Source organism: Candoia aspera, chromosome 1, assembly GCF_035149785.1.
Source record: "Candoia aspera isolate rCanAsp1 chromosome 1, rCanAsp1.hap2, whole genome shotgun sequence".
Taxonomy (NCBI): Eukaryota; Metazoa; Chordata; class Lepidosauria; order Squamata; family Boidae; genus Candoia; species Candoia aspera.
The window spans coordinates 28,703,198-28,719,440 of NC_086153.1; positions in this window are offsets into that span (position 1 = coordinate 28,703,198).

Consider the following 16,243-nt stretch of genomic DNA (forward strand, 5'->3'; position numbering starts at 1 on the left):
CAAATTGTCTATTGACCAACTTTAAATACTTCTTCAGTGATAATTTCTTGGGGACCATAATCCAACTGATAGGTAGGACCAAAGCACATGGTAGGTGGGGTTTAAACTGAACGTAAATGAAGCCACATACCTTCTCTCCTTTAAAAATCTTTTTCACTTTCTACCTCCCTTTCTCTTCACCCACCAACCCACAACAAACTGGTCTGGAAGAAACAAATATTAAAGTTCTAGATGGATTATTTGCAGAAGATCTTTAAAATTAGGCTGAAGGCCTCATGAAATTAGGTCAGGGCTATATGTAGCCTAGCTGAAGGTAAAAACTGCATCCTTGACTTCTTTAATGCCGCATGTTCCCCGAGGATGTGATCTGGCCTTTGGGAACTCTATATTCACCCAATCTTTAGAATTGCCATTAGCATTTGAAACAAAAATCACAGTGACTTTCTGTGTATGTGGGCAGCAAAATGTGAGGTAGTCTTCTTCAAAGAAACATTTGGGGGAATTATTTGGAGAAATAATTTCCTGAGATTACTTCCCAAAGCATTATCTGGATATTTCAGGAGAAATGCTTGGGGTATTAGCAAGATAGTCAAAAGAAGTTTCATAAAACTAGAGAGGTTTCTCACAAGGGATTGATCCATCCCTAACATTCTTCTGAGGTTCCCAGTCTTCTACCATGCCGTCCCTGCAAAATCCTGTTACTGAAGGTTGTCCAAGAGTACTGAAAAGTTGAACAAGGCAACTCCTCCCAATGAATGTGCTGTAAAGCTCAATAGCAGAAGTCTCCTGACACATCTCAAATAAATGGCAGGAGGGCTGCTCTTGAAAGAAATGAGTGTCTGCTCTACCTACCGTTGCAAATCTCACCATGCTGGGAGAAGGAAAAAGGGACATTATGCACAGGCAGGAGTTGAAGCAATTAATCCTTTACTTAAAGAATAATAAGCAGCCAGAGTTTTTTTTTCCACCCTGGAAGTGGGAACAAGGTAAAAGGGGTTAAAAACTAAAAGCAAGGACAGCAGACACCAATTAACAGAATGCTAATTGACAATTTCCCCAAGCCTCCCTGCAACATGCCAGACCTATTTCCCCAATTGCTAATTAAATCAAACTGCACACACAATACTAATTTCCCGAACTTTGGGAAGCTCAGACGACAAATCAGATGTGAAACTAACTTAAGCATGTTGTCAAAGTCCAGTGAGGAAGAGGGAAAGGGAGAATGGGGAGATAAATTTATGCACAAGAAAAGGGGAAAGTGATCATTTGGGTCAGATGGGGCCTGCTTCTTGCTTGTGTCTAGAAGTTATAGGTGTCTGTCTGTGTAGGAAATAATAAGCTATTATTCCAGTTTGGTTTTGGAGAGTTGGTTATATTTTTAACTTTGTGCATTTCCCAACCCCTCCCTGCTTTCCTGATTATGTTACCTCTATTATTCCTGTAGTTAGATTGAGGCTCCCATGATAGAGACCTCTTTTTTGTGCAAACTAGTCTTTCTCCCTTTCTGTTAAGGATGGAAAGAGGAGAACATGAGTGTACTTGAGTGTTGTATGTGAGAAAGACAAGGGTTTTTTCAAATGTGTTTAATGTATTTCATTTTTAATTTAATGCTTTATCTACTTTTGTTGTAATGAGATGACCCCTTTTTTTAGACTTTGGCCTTTGGCACCTTCCTCAGAAGCCAACGTATCCATCAGTGCAAGTGGATTTGAACACCTCTGGATCTAGTGCATGTGTTGACAACTCACAGCCTGATTTCATGCATGGTTGGGGGAAAGGACCAAGGAATGAAGTCAAGGAGGAAGAGCTATAAAACCAAAATGGATGAAATGATGCATGGGCAGCTCACTGGAAGTAATCAATCTTTTTGAAATGTTGGACTGACCCATCACTCCTTGGAAGGGTGCTGAGCAGAGAGTGAAAGAGAGAGGGCAGACTAAGAAAGACAGATATGTAAGGTTCAGAAACAGAAAGAGTGAGGAAAAAACTTGGCAGAAGGGAGCAGGGGAGAGAAAGGAGGAACCTGCTTATTATTGTTTTCTACTTTCTACTGTCTAATTTACTTTTTTTTGGCTCCAGCCTCACTCAACATTGACGTGTGGTCCCCAGAAGATTAGTCTAGTGGCACTCTTGACAGAATAAAGCAGTGTTTCTCAATCTTAGCAACTCTATTATGTGTGGACTTTAACTCCTAGAATTTCCCAGCCAGCATGCTGGCTGGGGAATTTGGGGAGCTGAAGTCCACACATCTTAGAGTTGCCAAGGTTGAGAAACACTAGAATAAAGATTTTTTACCCCTGTTTTCAGACACATAGCTCACTTCCTAGTCCTAGTCAAGCTTTGTATGTTCCAGGCCACTTGCCAGTCCTAGCTGGAAGCTGTGTGGACTTTTTTCCAGCAGAATCAGATTGTTTAGGAATGCCAGGCAAAATGGTAAAAAAGTCCAACTCTAAAGAGATTACAAAGGCATGCTATAACCTATTCCAAAATTTGACAGCAATCACTCTATCTCTCTTGCCTCTGACACTCAAGAAGTGTAAAATGCCAGGTCTAACCAAGTAATAACCTCTAGAGAGATGACAGAGAGAAACATTCTGGGTTAAGATAGTTCATTTTAACTTCCAATAGTAATGGAGATATTAATGTCAATTTTTTAAAAAAATAATAACTGCCCAAAGTGGAAGAGTGCCAGTAAAACTCTGAGCAGCCACAAATGTTAACTGAGCTACAGCGTTATAAATCATAATCAGTTAGGCAAAATATGAAATTATCATTTGGAGAATTACTCTCTTTGAGTAATTCAGTCACTAACTTTCACATCTACCATTTTGCTCCCCCGTACACAACCATCCACTCTCATACTCCTACTTAAACTCTCTTTAATTATTAGAATTATCCCTTCCTATCATTACTCTTTTAGCATGGTGGGGGGAAGTTCAACTCTGGTGATAAATCACAGGGAACCAAAGAATTTTCAGCTGCTTTTTAATGCTTCATTTTCTGCCAAGGTTCATGATGGTGAACTTACATTGGTCTGCTTTGTTCTGAATGAGAAAAAGGGCAGATAGGGAAGTGTCCTTCATGCTAAGATATAGCTCTAACTTTGGTCCAAATATGAACCCAAAAAATCCAGCCTTGAGATATTTTAATACAAAGTGATATACCTGTCTCTGTGCCTTGAACATCAACTTAACAGCATGGGGTAAAAACACAGTGTACCATTACATTCACATTTCTGTGTTGATGTGTTGAGATCCACACAGAGCCCTGGAATTAAGAGCTCCAGAAGAGGTAATTCCTTTTCATTTTTTTTTGTCAGTATTGGGTTCTCTCAACCAAGGACTGATCAGATACAATGAAGATACATTTCTCAAAATATACCCTGGTACTTTCTATTCTCCATCCTCCTTGTTCAGAGGTATTCAAACTTTAGTCATCAGAGTTATTCAAGGAAAGTGATGTTTATTTTCATTTCCTTTTTCTGAAGAGGGATCTAATAGGTGGGTTATTAATCAGTAAAAGAGATCACTACTCATGAAACAAAAGACTACTCTTGACTTGGGTCTAAAGAGCCCCTATCATGAGTGCGAGGCTTTCTGTTCCACTTCCTCATGAAGGCTTTCTGTTTCATCAAATTCCTCCCAAACTGCTTTCCCTTTATCCTCTACTGTACCAATCTAGAAAGTCCCCTTTTCCTCTGAAGCTGAGGGAGTTAGACTATAATTCCTACATTAACAGAACCTCACCTGTGTGTCCTTGGATCCAAATAATCATCAAGGACTTTTTTAAAAGTCAAGATCACACCAATGTCTTCTGAAAAATAAATAGTTCCTCTGGGGAGGAAAGCAGAGATTGGGCCATGATCCTGGTCACTGTAAGTGCTAGCCTGAACAGGGTTTTTGTTGATGATTGATGATTTGGGCACTTGAAAAGGTTTACTAGCATTCTGAATGTTAGTGGTTGTTACAACTACAATTATGGAATGGAAAGTCTTTAGCTAAAAAGCTGAGTTCCATTAAGACAGGTTAGATCAGCTAGGGGCTGTCTGTAGTAACAATCCCCATGCACTAGATGAGGACTTTTTCTGAACTTGGCCAGGCCCTCAGTTGTAGTTTTATCTGTTCTGAACAGGAAGAAATGTTGCCATGACTGGCAAAATCTCTTCCTGGTGATGGTGCAGAGGAGGACATATTTAGCAAGACAGAAAAATCTTCTCTTGGATATATTCATGATTAAATCAGTCATAAAATTAAAACACTTTAACACAGTTAATTTCCTCCCACTGTTTGAGCTATGAGATTTCAGAGGTTCCAGTGCTTATTCTGGGAATTGGTTGCCTTTGAATGAGTTCACCAGAAACTTAATAATTACATGATATTTGCATTTTTTTAATCAATAAAACAGGTTGACAAAGTGGAGTTTTACAGTTTAAACCCAATCCACAGAAACTGTTTTCTCATCAGAATTGAAAAAGGATATTCAGTTCCTTCAGGACTTCAAAGAAATCCTCCCTGCTCTGACCTTTTCTCAGACTGACCCAGTGGCAACTATTACAATGCTTGTTCAACCATCCCACTGCTGGGAGGAAGGAACAGGAAGCTAAGCTCCCTTCCCCAAACAGTCTAGGAGAGAGAGAACTGTGTGTGTGTGTGTGTGTGTGTGTAAGGGTCATTCAGCTCCAATCTTATTGGAGCTCTTCATCATCTCCTATCCAAACCCACATCACTTGGCTTGGAAGGGATTTTAGGTCATCTAGCTCACCCCACATGCAATTACAAAAAGATTTGGTATTTATGGGAGATTATAATGACAGCAGTTCTGTGATCTACATACACATTGATTAAATCCAAGGAGTATGTTATACACAAAGCCATTGAATTGTTTAGCACAAAAATAATTCAGTGAGGTGGTGAGAATTATACATGCTCATGGAATATTATGGGAAGAGACCATATCTGTGACACTTCACCTGCTTTGCATGGAAGGGAAAAGGACTGCCCAAATGATCCAAACCCTGGAACTAGTAAATCTAATCTTATTTGAAAATATTTAGTTTAGGGGAAAAAAAAGGTAAGAAGGTCAGGATATTGTAGTGGTATGTAAAATCATGCATGGTGGGTATTTTGGTCCATGTGCCTTGTGTTATTTTGCATGATACTCCAGCTCTTATAATCTATCATCAAATGCCAATTTATATTAAAGGATATATAGCTGTTTAAATCCTAAAATCCTTTGGTTTTTAGGCAAGCCTGGATGCAACCTGATCCAGAGAGATCCCAGTTCCCTGCAAGGACTAAATGTTTAGGGAACCCTCCATTACATATGATGGCTGGGTATCAGCAGGTTGTTAGAGCTGAAAATTACAACCCTTTTTACTTTGCCATTCCTTCCCACCCTTCGACATTTCCAACCTTCGCACCACTCTCTGCAACCAGCACGTTTTAACCTGAAAGGATCTTTACTTGACCATCCATGAGTTAATCCCTTTAGCTTGTCTTCCTTATTAAACAATAAACTTGTTTTGGTCTGGAAAGCACTTGGAGAGGGGGGACCTGCATTCTAGTCTTGCCTTAGCCACAGAAGCCAACTGGCTGACTTTAGGCCAGTCATTCTCTATCAGTCCATCTATCATTTCTGGAATGTTGCCCAGGAAAGTAGCATGGACTCATCCATTGCAGCTGCCGAGAGTCTGACTTGAAGACACATACGCACAGGGTTGAAACTGGGATCATCTAGTGAAGCTGAGCAGGGGGAGATTTAAGGTAGAGAAACATGAGTACTGCTTCTACGCAATGTATAATGTGTATTACACATTGTTTTACACAATGTATTGTATTACACAGTGTTCAGGAATAGCATTTGCTGGCACCATAGTTTAGCCATGCGCTGATGACTACCAATTTGGATGATTTAAATTTAAACAGCTGCCAATATGTCTTGCCACTTACTAGCTTTTTAGACTGCCTTTAAGGATAGAAAAACATTCCCCTGAAGGGAGCCGTAACAAACAATTTTCAAGACACAAAAGTACAGTGTCAGTCCATCTGTCTTTTTGCCTACCTGTCTCTGAACTGAGTATGTGAATGGCCACAGTGCCATGCAAATGCCTGTGAAGTTCATTTTGTAGCTATTGGGTGGACCTCAAGATACCACATCGAAATTTTGGCTTAGGCATTTGGGGAGGTGTTATGCCAAGAGGGGTAGACTCCCCCTCCCCGCAAAACCAGAGCAGTCCACTTCAGCAAACTAGGATAGTATCTATTTGACTGTAGTAGAATGTTCAAATGGAAGTTCTGAATAGAAGGAAACAGACCATGAAGGGAGAGGAGGTTGTGAGTACAAATGTATGGATGGAGAAACAAGAATAGAGACTTTTTTAGAATATTCCGTTGTTGAAGAATATCCTATACTGCGGCTTGAAAGAACTGACACTATGACACTATAAAGAACACTATCTTTACAAAAATAAAGGGCCAAACAAAACATATTCAGTGCAGACAGAATCATTATAAAAGTAATTGATGAGGAAATGAAATACCCACTTAATTTCTTAATTTATTAGAAAGTGGTAGTTTACTAGAAGATGTAATTGTAATACTTAAGACTTAAAGAAGTATAACCTGGACAATGGATTATTGGACAGTCAAGTACTGAATGTGCAAAAAATTAATATACAACTCAAAATAATTAAGAGGAAACATTTGGGACTCAAGTACTACTTCTAAGATGTGGTTTAGTTGTTTCTGAAAATTCATCTTTTCAAAACGAAAAGATGACCATCCATTAGCTATAAAACTAGCATTTTTACTGACAAAATACTGTATAACGTTGAATTATATTTGCAAGAACTAGGGTTCATATAGGGAGAAGTATATGTAGGAAATCTACAACAGAACATTTTAAAACTTAAAATTACAAGTTTTTGAAACAGGACCTCAGAAGAGGGATCATTTAATTCAGCCATTAGACTTCAAAACAAAACAATATTAAAGTGTTATTTTTGAAAATAAAGACATAATTTAAAAAACTAAGATGACAACTTAGTTCACAAATTAAGACAATATATAGGTAAATAAAAAACATCCCCACATTTCCATTCTTTTTTGTTCTTTCTTTTAACACTATACTGCAATCAGGCTCTATAACCTGGTAATTGGTACAAAACATTTACCTAAAACCCTCCTCATCATATATTTTATATTCATTTATTTTATATTTTCCATTGAACCCTATTCTATTCCTCCCATGAGATTTCAGATCTGAAGCAATAATATAGTATTGCTTCAGATCTGAAATCTAAAATAACAGCAGGACACAAAGAAATCTGCAGATGCATGTAAGTGAGCATTAAAGTACCTACCAGCCCAACCCTTTATAATGGTGGACCAATAAGCATGGCATCAGTTGTCAATGAGATATATGCATTGTTGCTTTTAAAATGTGAGATTTTTACAATGCATTTTGTATGTGTTCCCCAAAAGGTAAGCTTGTATAGATGTTATTTTTAAAAAAATGGATTTGAACTTCTGATTATCCAAGCTAAATGCTATGCATCAACCAGATACAGGAAAATGATTTGTGTTGTGCTTCACCATGGGATGGCCAAGAGGCACTGTTCACTATTTGGACAGAAGCAAATAAACATTTGGAATAAATCATGACCACTGCGTTTATAAATAGATTGCACAAATAAACAGGGCCACACCTTTTCGTCCTAAACATAATGCAAAGTAATCATCTTACTGCCTTTCACATTGCATTACAGCAAATGGAAACTAACATGAGGCATATTAATATAATCCGAACGGGAAATTGCTAATACAATTAGACTTTCACATTTTATTAAACCAGAGTGACAATATACATGAGAGGATGGCTCACTTTGGCAATGCCTGGGGCAAGTGCATATTTCTATACGAATGAAATAGAAGGTTATCTATGCAGCTTCTCAGGAACTCTATGAGGTCTCTTGTTCCATGTAAATCACCTGGGAATCTGCAACAGGAATTTGATCAGAACCCAGCCTATCATATATATTGTGGCTTACCAGGAATTCAGAGGCAGGAAAAATTGTTTTTCATCCCAACAGCTCTGGGAAAATCCTGTGTACAAACTGGAACCATCTTAGCTTACAAGTTTTCTTGTAAGCTACTCCTGCATTCCATTAATTGGTGGCTAGGACAGATACCACTTTTTTCATGTGTTCCTCTATTTTTTATTTCACTTTATTTGCTGCACTTTTCTTGCTACAGCAGAGACTGTCCTGTTCTGCGAACTGCTTAACTTTCCAGGCCTAGCATAGCCAAGAATTGCAAGTGGGAAATTAAGATATTCTTTCTCTAATGGGAAATTAAGGCATAACTGCTGCTAATGAAGCTGTTTTTCAAGTCATGCTCACCTGCAGAATGGGAGGATGCTGGGAAGAACCTTGGGGATCTTGGATGTGTGGACTAATCAACATTTGTGGATCTGACACTACATGTGTACTTGGTTTAATAATGCCATAACATCTATTCAATCTGCACTATTTTAAAATTTTCTAGGGTATACCCTGAATTTCTGTCACTCAAAGAAGGGAGGGGGAAACAAGTATCCAGAATTTAGCAAATAGTGATATCTCTAATATTGATATTTTGACTGTTATTTGTATATTTCACCATCTGCCCCCAACCAAATGTATGCTTATGTGTATTTTACAGTACTCTGAAACCAAATGCATCTTTGAATGCCTTTGAAATTCCCCATATGAGGCTGTATTCTTCAGAAAGCTTTTCATTCTTTTTTACCCTGTCAAAATCTACACTTACTTTCTTAGCTCACATATTAAACTCATCATGAGGCTGGTTCTCAGTTTTATGTCTGAAACTGGCTCTTATAGTTCAGTCTGCTGCAACAAACAATACTGATTGTATACTAGGCATATACTTTGTAATTATAACATGCCTCAAACTTCATCTGACATACAGCATATTTAACAGCAATGATAATAAATTGCGTTCACTGTGCTGTCCTTGCCTTCAAAGCTTCCCTCTCTGGATAGTGAGGGCCAGCCAGGCTGACAGCTGGGCATAGATGTTATTCAGTTTCATTGAAAATTCCTGCTTTCCCTACTCCCCGTCCCCCACCCCCCCTTTTTTTTTTCTTTTTGTCAAAATCAAAGATGATTCAGTTTAGAGAAAGATGTACCTTGTGGAAATAAATAAAAGAGGGCACACCATTCTCCGTCAGCTGGCCATGCTAAATCAATAACATAAGCACTCCATCTTGTCCACCATTCAACTCCTTATTTATTCGCTTGTAAGATTTAAGAACACCTGCCTAGCAGCCCACTCCCATATTAAGAGCTCTTGTTGTGAGGTGTCCTGTGTAGAGAATAATCCAGGACAGTTCTACCCACTCCTTTCTGGAGCTTCTCTGGCAATGTGCCTGTAGAAGGTCTGAGGATGTTAATATCCTTACCTTCAGATCATATCAATTTGCATCCATTATCATGCCAAACAGAACACCTGGACTAAACATGCTTTTTTCTTTCAGTGGACCAAGCTTATAGAACAAAACCAGCCAGGCGCACGAGCAGACATTTTACTATTCTTCTGGCATTCCTAGACCGCGACAGGAGGGGACAAAATACTCAGCACATGCAAGTCAATCAAAGTGCTGTAAGGACACTGGAGGTGGGAAATAAAAGTTGGCTTTAAAAAAAACTTTGCAAAATAGATGACATTCATTCCAGCATCAGAAATCAAAACCACACTCCTTTTTGCCTCTACTATTGATAGCTTCTTTAAGTTCTGGGGCAGAACAGCAACAAATCTGCATGGGACAAGCTTGTCTTGGCCAGAATGGGTGAAGGAATTCTGCACTCAGGAGCTAAATTAGAGTGGTTTCTCAACTTCAGCAACTTTAAGATGTGTGGACTTCAACTCCCAGAATTCTCCAGCCAACACCTTAAAGTTGCTGAGGTTGAGATACACTGGGTTAGAGACAGTAATATTTTCTTGGTCCATAGTTATCATCCAAGCTTTCTCTTTGAGCCATACGGCCCTTCTGAGGGTGAACTCAGCTGCTCCTCAGCACCAAGACAGGAGACCTACTGCCAAATACAGTGACCACAGGCTCATGGATTTCCTTCATGAACAACAAAGGTGTGTTGCCTGGTACCATATTTAACAGGTAAGTCAGTCAGAAGGATGTCTATCAGGGCAGCCCAAAACATTTTGTTGTGTGAGGCAAAGGACAGGATGGTGTTTCTTTCCATTCCATGTACACAAGCTTACCAGACCTCTAGCTGAATTCAAACTGGCAGCGTATCAGTGTCTTATGTTCCTTGATGATACATGCATTTATTTGTTCATTCATTCATTCATTGCTCACCTTTCCATTCATAGAACATTCAAGGTCACTAATCACATAAAAACTACAGAAATACAAAATCAATTAACAGCTAAAAATATTAAGAACAGACAAAATCACATCAAGATGTACATACACTATAGAAGTGCTATTAATTTAGGTAGGTTGGGTAAAGTCAAGTCATGTGGTTCACTGGATTTGATCCTATAACATCATCATGTTGCCTCAAGCAGGTACCTTACTCTACTTAATGATTGGCCATGACAATTATCCGGCTGGCAACTGATTACTGACATGGAATTGATTCTCCACCACAGCCTCTTGACACTTCCAAGTAGAAGCAGGAATTTCAAAACTCCATCTCTGTTGACAAGAACTAAGAGAACCTCTGCAGTGGTCCTAATTCCAGTGCAGGGATGGGGGTGAGCCATGAAAAAAGGAAGTTAAGAGTCTCCCAGCCTCTTCAGTGGCAGCCAGCCAGAAGGACTAAAAAAATGTATGCATGATGTTCCTTATCAGTTTGTTGTTTCTCAGTCATCTTTCTGGAATCCTTTCCCCTCACACTGCAGCTCTAATCTTGGACATACTGTACTTAACCATAAAACATCAACCTGACTAACAAAAGCTCAACTAAACTCCAGTCTTTGGAGAGCCCCTGCCCATTGGAGTTGGAAAATGCCAGGAGTCATCTTAAGCAGCATATCTGGGATGTTGATTTCCAAACCAGTCTCAGCCTAGTATGCATCCCCACTGTTTGTGAATTTTTCTTAAGTGGGCATGTGCCACCATCCTATCTCTCCTCCATACTAACTCTGAAATTTCTTTGGCTTTCACCTTGGCCAGGTTGGACACATTGCATTATAAAAACATACCCTTACAGCTGCACATATGCCCATTTGGGGATGGCTTTGTGTACTCCCTGACCTACATGCTTTTCTGTTGTTCCCTTTACAGGGAATCTTGGAAAACATTCATCTATCCCATTTTAAAGAAATACCCTGGTAGAGAACATGTTGCTTATCTGTCTCTTCCTCTATCTGACCAGGACTCTGATGTATCTTTTCAGGTTGCTATATTTTGGGCTATTTGTTCTATTCATCCCACCTATGACTGAAGATTAATGCTGATCTAGGTGATTGCCACTGATATTTGTATTATTGTTGTTCTCTTTATTTTATTGTTATGTAAGTTTTTTGTAGTTTATGGCTACTTTTTAGTCTTATCAATAATTTTAAGTCTATGTGTTTCTATGTACTGTTTTCTGACCTAAAGGTTGTAATAAAAGTTGGTTGGTTTGAAACTAAAGCATTTAAGAAATACTTACACACACACACACACTGTTTCCAGTGCAGGTTTTGGGAATGTGCCATTTATTCCTACAACATCTTTTGGTTTTTAATCTATTTTGATCTATTAGTGGAGGTCTATCTTCTCCCACCAGTAAGCAGACTCTGACTCCAAGGAAGCCTGCCCCTCCCAAAGTTTTGGTTGGGGCTAGAATCACTCCAGAAATTTCCCCATTCTGTACTTTTTACTATGATTGAAGGGGAAAATTATTAAATGAATCAGAATTAACCATTCTAACTTGGTTTAATTAATTTAACTGTAATTACATTTACATTGAATGAAAACAAATTCATTTTTTGCTCTAACCTCACCACTTTTTGGAATGAGCTTTCCAGCAGGTTAGTCAAAGACCTGGTATGGCCTTCTGCCCATCAGAAGTTGTACAACTCTGGTATAGCTAAAGAACATTTTTGTGGTGAAGTAATGGTGTTCAGTGTCTTTGACACCTTCATGAACACTAACTTTAAAGTGAATATTTGGGACCTGGGAATACATTGTTTTCAGGTCCTTACTCCTCCACCCCCTGGCCCCCTTGCAGTCTTTTCTATTCTGTTTGCTAAACAGTAATTGCACATCCTTCCTGCCAGTTTAATACTCCTGGCTAATTATCCTGAAATAAATCTCTTTCAAGTCTACATGCCAGCAGTTGTGGGATATGAACTGCTCTTTCAGCTCCCGGCTGCCTGTCACTCAAAAGGGTCTCAGCTGCAGTTCCAAGTGATGAGTTTTGGCCTCCCGCTGGGATGATTCTCCCAATCTCCCCACTTCCAAGAACATCTCCCAGGGCTTCACCACGTGCCTACCTGTTAACCTAATCTGGGATTTTCTTTTGCTAATGCCATTATGTTGCAAAGAGGAAGAGGATTCATAGGCAAAAGATATTCTGTTAACCTTTTCCTAATTACCATTCAGGGCTGAAAGATTGGGGGAAAATGTGGATGAGTGTCACTAGAAGGAATACTCAGACTTTCAGTTCAATTTCAGGCCTATTCCCAAACAAACAAAATATGCTTTTCCATTGCTGTAGTTCCATATCCCTAGCTTCCATTCCCAACATTTGAGAATGATGGACAATTTCTAACATATTATCATCCCATTTTGCTTTGAAAGGAAACAAAACACATCAGAAGTGACAGAAAGCTCGACACTTGGAAATCTGAAGAGGAGGAAATACGTTCTAGCTTTTGATCTCCAGGTGCCTTTGGACAAGAAAAACTAGGTTGTCCATGATAATAGTCATAAATTATTTTCCCTAAACACTGTCTTTTATGTTGCCGAACTTTGATTCTGAATCATAGATAAGTTTCCCTTAAAGTCAGCTTGCCAAAACCTTTGGTCTGAGTTGATGGGAAGCATTAATTAATACAATAATGTAAATGAATTAATAATGTAAATGATTTTTCTTAATACAGAAAATGTATAATGGCTATTGTTTTATTTCCATATGTCACTGATAGCATGCCTCTTTTACTTTATAAAGTCCACAGTAGATTTGCAGAAATTCTGGGTATCTCCTACAGAGGTCCTACAATCTGTGGCTACAGTAGCTTTTAGAAATTTGTGATTCAGCCAAGATTCAAAATGAATTTTGGGATCTGAGAAATGAAGGCAACAAGATTTGGTTCAAACAGCTTTAAGATCTGATCAGATAAAAAAGTTGATTATAGGCTATAATGGGGAAACACTGAACACTGCAACTGCTTCATTGTTTACCAGAACAGAGTGAAAAAAGCAGGAATGGTTGACGATTTAGAGCAGGAGTTCTCAAATTGTAGATTGTGACCACTCCAGAGTGTCACGAGCAACTGGGGGCAGGGAGGGGAAATCACAATTCTTAAAAAAAAGAAAAAAGTAAGCTTACACAGGAAAAGCAGGAATGCTGTTTTAAGAGAAGATAACTTACTAAAATTGTTTATACTTGTGATGAAGGGGAAGTCACTTCTATATATATTTCTTTTCTTTTACTTTACTATATTCTTACTTTTTCTTTCTTTTCTACTACTTTTCTATTTTTTTCTTTTTATCTTTTCTGCACCTTCTATTTTTTCTTCGTATTCTTTTAGGTTTTGAGTTTGTATTAGTTTGTATTGTTGCAATTGTAATCTTTGATAAAATTACTTTTAAAAAAAAGAATGCTGTCTAACTCATCTGAGGCCTTGCTCCCCCATTTGTCTACAATGGGCAGTACCATTAAGTTGAGAACCCTTGTGATATATAAAGTAGGCAATGTAATTATTAGACTGATGTAATTATGAAAAGTAAGTTGTATATTTCTTTTTTGCCAAATCCTATCTGCAACAAAATCATAGTTTTAGTCAGGCAGTGAGGGGGTGGGGGCAGATAGTCACACAGACTGATCAATCATTTTAAGGAGTCACAATACCGCATAGCTTCAGAACCCCTTTGAGGACATTAATCCTAGAAATCTCCCACTGAAGAACTTCAAGGGTTTCATTTCAACGCCACACATACAGGTTGGATGGCATAGCTGTGTCTCAGACAAAAGCTCTCAGACATGAGCAAATGCACTTGTAGAGACAAGTGTAAACAGCAGGCTTGAGTTGGTACAGAAGTAGTCAGAATTTAAGAACTGCATTTGTTTTGGAGGTGGGGGCAGTTAGGCAGCAGGATAACTTTTGGGGTAATATTTCTTTTAAAACTTGAGCAAATGCTCTGATAGGCAGAATATGTGAAGATGAGACTCATATCAAATATATCAAATATCAGAGACTTCATCACACCACAAAGCGCACTCACAACATTGTCCATATACTGTCCATATATATAGAAAGCAAGTTGCAACAATATTGGAAACTTTGCAATACCAGAACACTGGAAAGCCCATCAGATATCTGAGTTGCCCTCAGATCTCTCAGAAATCATTACAAGACAGATACCTGTTTCAATTTGATGCATCAAATTGCCTCAGAGAGTCAAGCTGAAGACTCTGTTTGAAGGGATGGTTTGGTTGAATCTTCTTGGAATCAAAATCACCCCACTGAAATTTCACACAGTCCTAACATCAATGACACTGCAGCTTGAGTTGTATGAATAGAATGGATATAATGTAGTCAGAGTTAACTTGTTGACTCACAGAAACCAGATGTACATGAAAACTCAATCATGAAATTCTCTGCCTAATCCATTTTACAAGGTTGGCTATAAAGATAAAATGGGTAACACTTGTATATGCTGCTCTGAACTCCTTGGCAGACCTATCAGCCAGAATGATAAGTAAAAGCAGAGCATTCTGCAGCAAAGAAATAAGTTTTGAAACACAGCTAAGCCTTGCAATGCTTGGGAGCATATCACAGGCCTTTGCAAGCTTATGAGCCAAATGCCTGGCAAAAAAAATTAGCATATCGTTTCTTAGGCTAAATTGTGCAGTGGCTGAACTTGGCCTCACAAGCTCAACTCTTTATTGCAGACATTATTTATGCAATTTCAACAACAGAGGAATTCAAAGGAGAAAGATTGGATTTCCAAACTGGAGAGAGAAGAAGAAAGAACATGAATTCTGGATTGTGTGTTATGCACAAGAAGTTGTGGTAGCTTTGTCACCTGGCCTAAGTAACCTGTGTGACATTTGAAAGTCTTCCCTTTTGTCAACTCATGTCCCATTTACATTCTCAACTCACATTAGTAAGTTGAAAGCTGAAGCAGAGCTGGGTTTACTAACTAATAATGGAATATTGGGTCTCTCTGGGAAATAAACTTTAAAATGGTGTTTGCAGCCATTTAATAAAGGGGAAGGAGAACAGAAGCTCTTTATTGAAACTGAATTGCTTTCATCACCTCACTATATGGCTGGATTCACACAAAATTGTAGATTAGGATAGAATGGGATAGAAGAGTTTGCCAACATGTTGTGAAAGTCCTATGTTGTTCCTGCTTTGTCTCTATATTATTGTGCTGAGTTATTTCCTGGTATCTATATCTTAACCCAGTTCAGTGTTTCTCAACCTTGGCAACTTGATGATGTGTGGACTGCAACTCCCAGAATTCCCTAGCCAAGGAGTCGAGCAAGCTTTGAAATTGGAATGAATGAATGAATAAAAGATTTGCTATCCCAGCTCTTCCATGTTGCCCCATGTAACTGTTTATAAGACCTTTCTAATTTTGAGCAGATCCATAGAGGATACATACATCCTTAGCCAGCTGTCTGAGAACTCTGATTTCCTGAGTCAGGAAGAGGCTAGCATAAGATCAGGCCAGACTGTAATGTTGATCAAAATAAGATCCAAACATTAGCATGTAGATTATATTGGTGATGCAATCAGTAGACTAGATTAGACTAAAAGTCAGCAACTCTTACAGGCCCTGAACACCATCACAATTTTTAAAAAAATACTAGAAACATTCTAAGATCCCTAGATATCACCTGGAATCTTTTGTAAGAGCTCAAAAAATCATAGGATAAAGTTGCTGAAATCTTGTGAGATGTAATGATTTAATAAGATCTTGGTACCCACAGTTGTTGTGTTGCCAATCCCTAAACTAGGATAGAGTTAGTGATATGGTGAACAGAGATTGGTTCAATTAC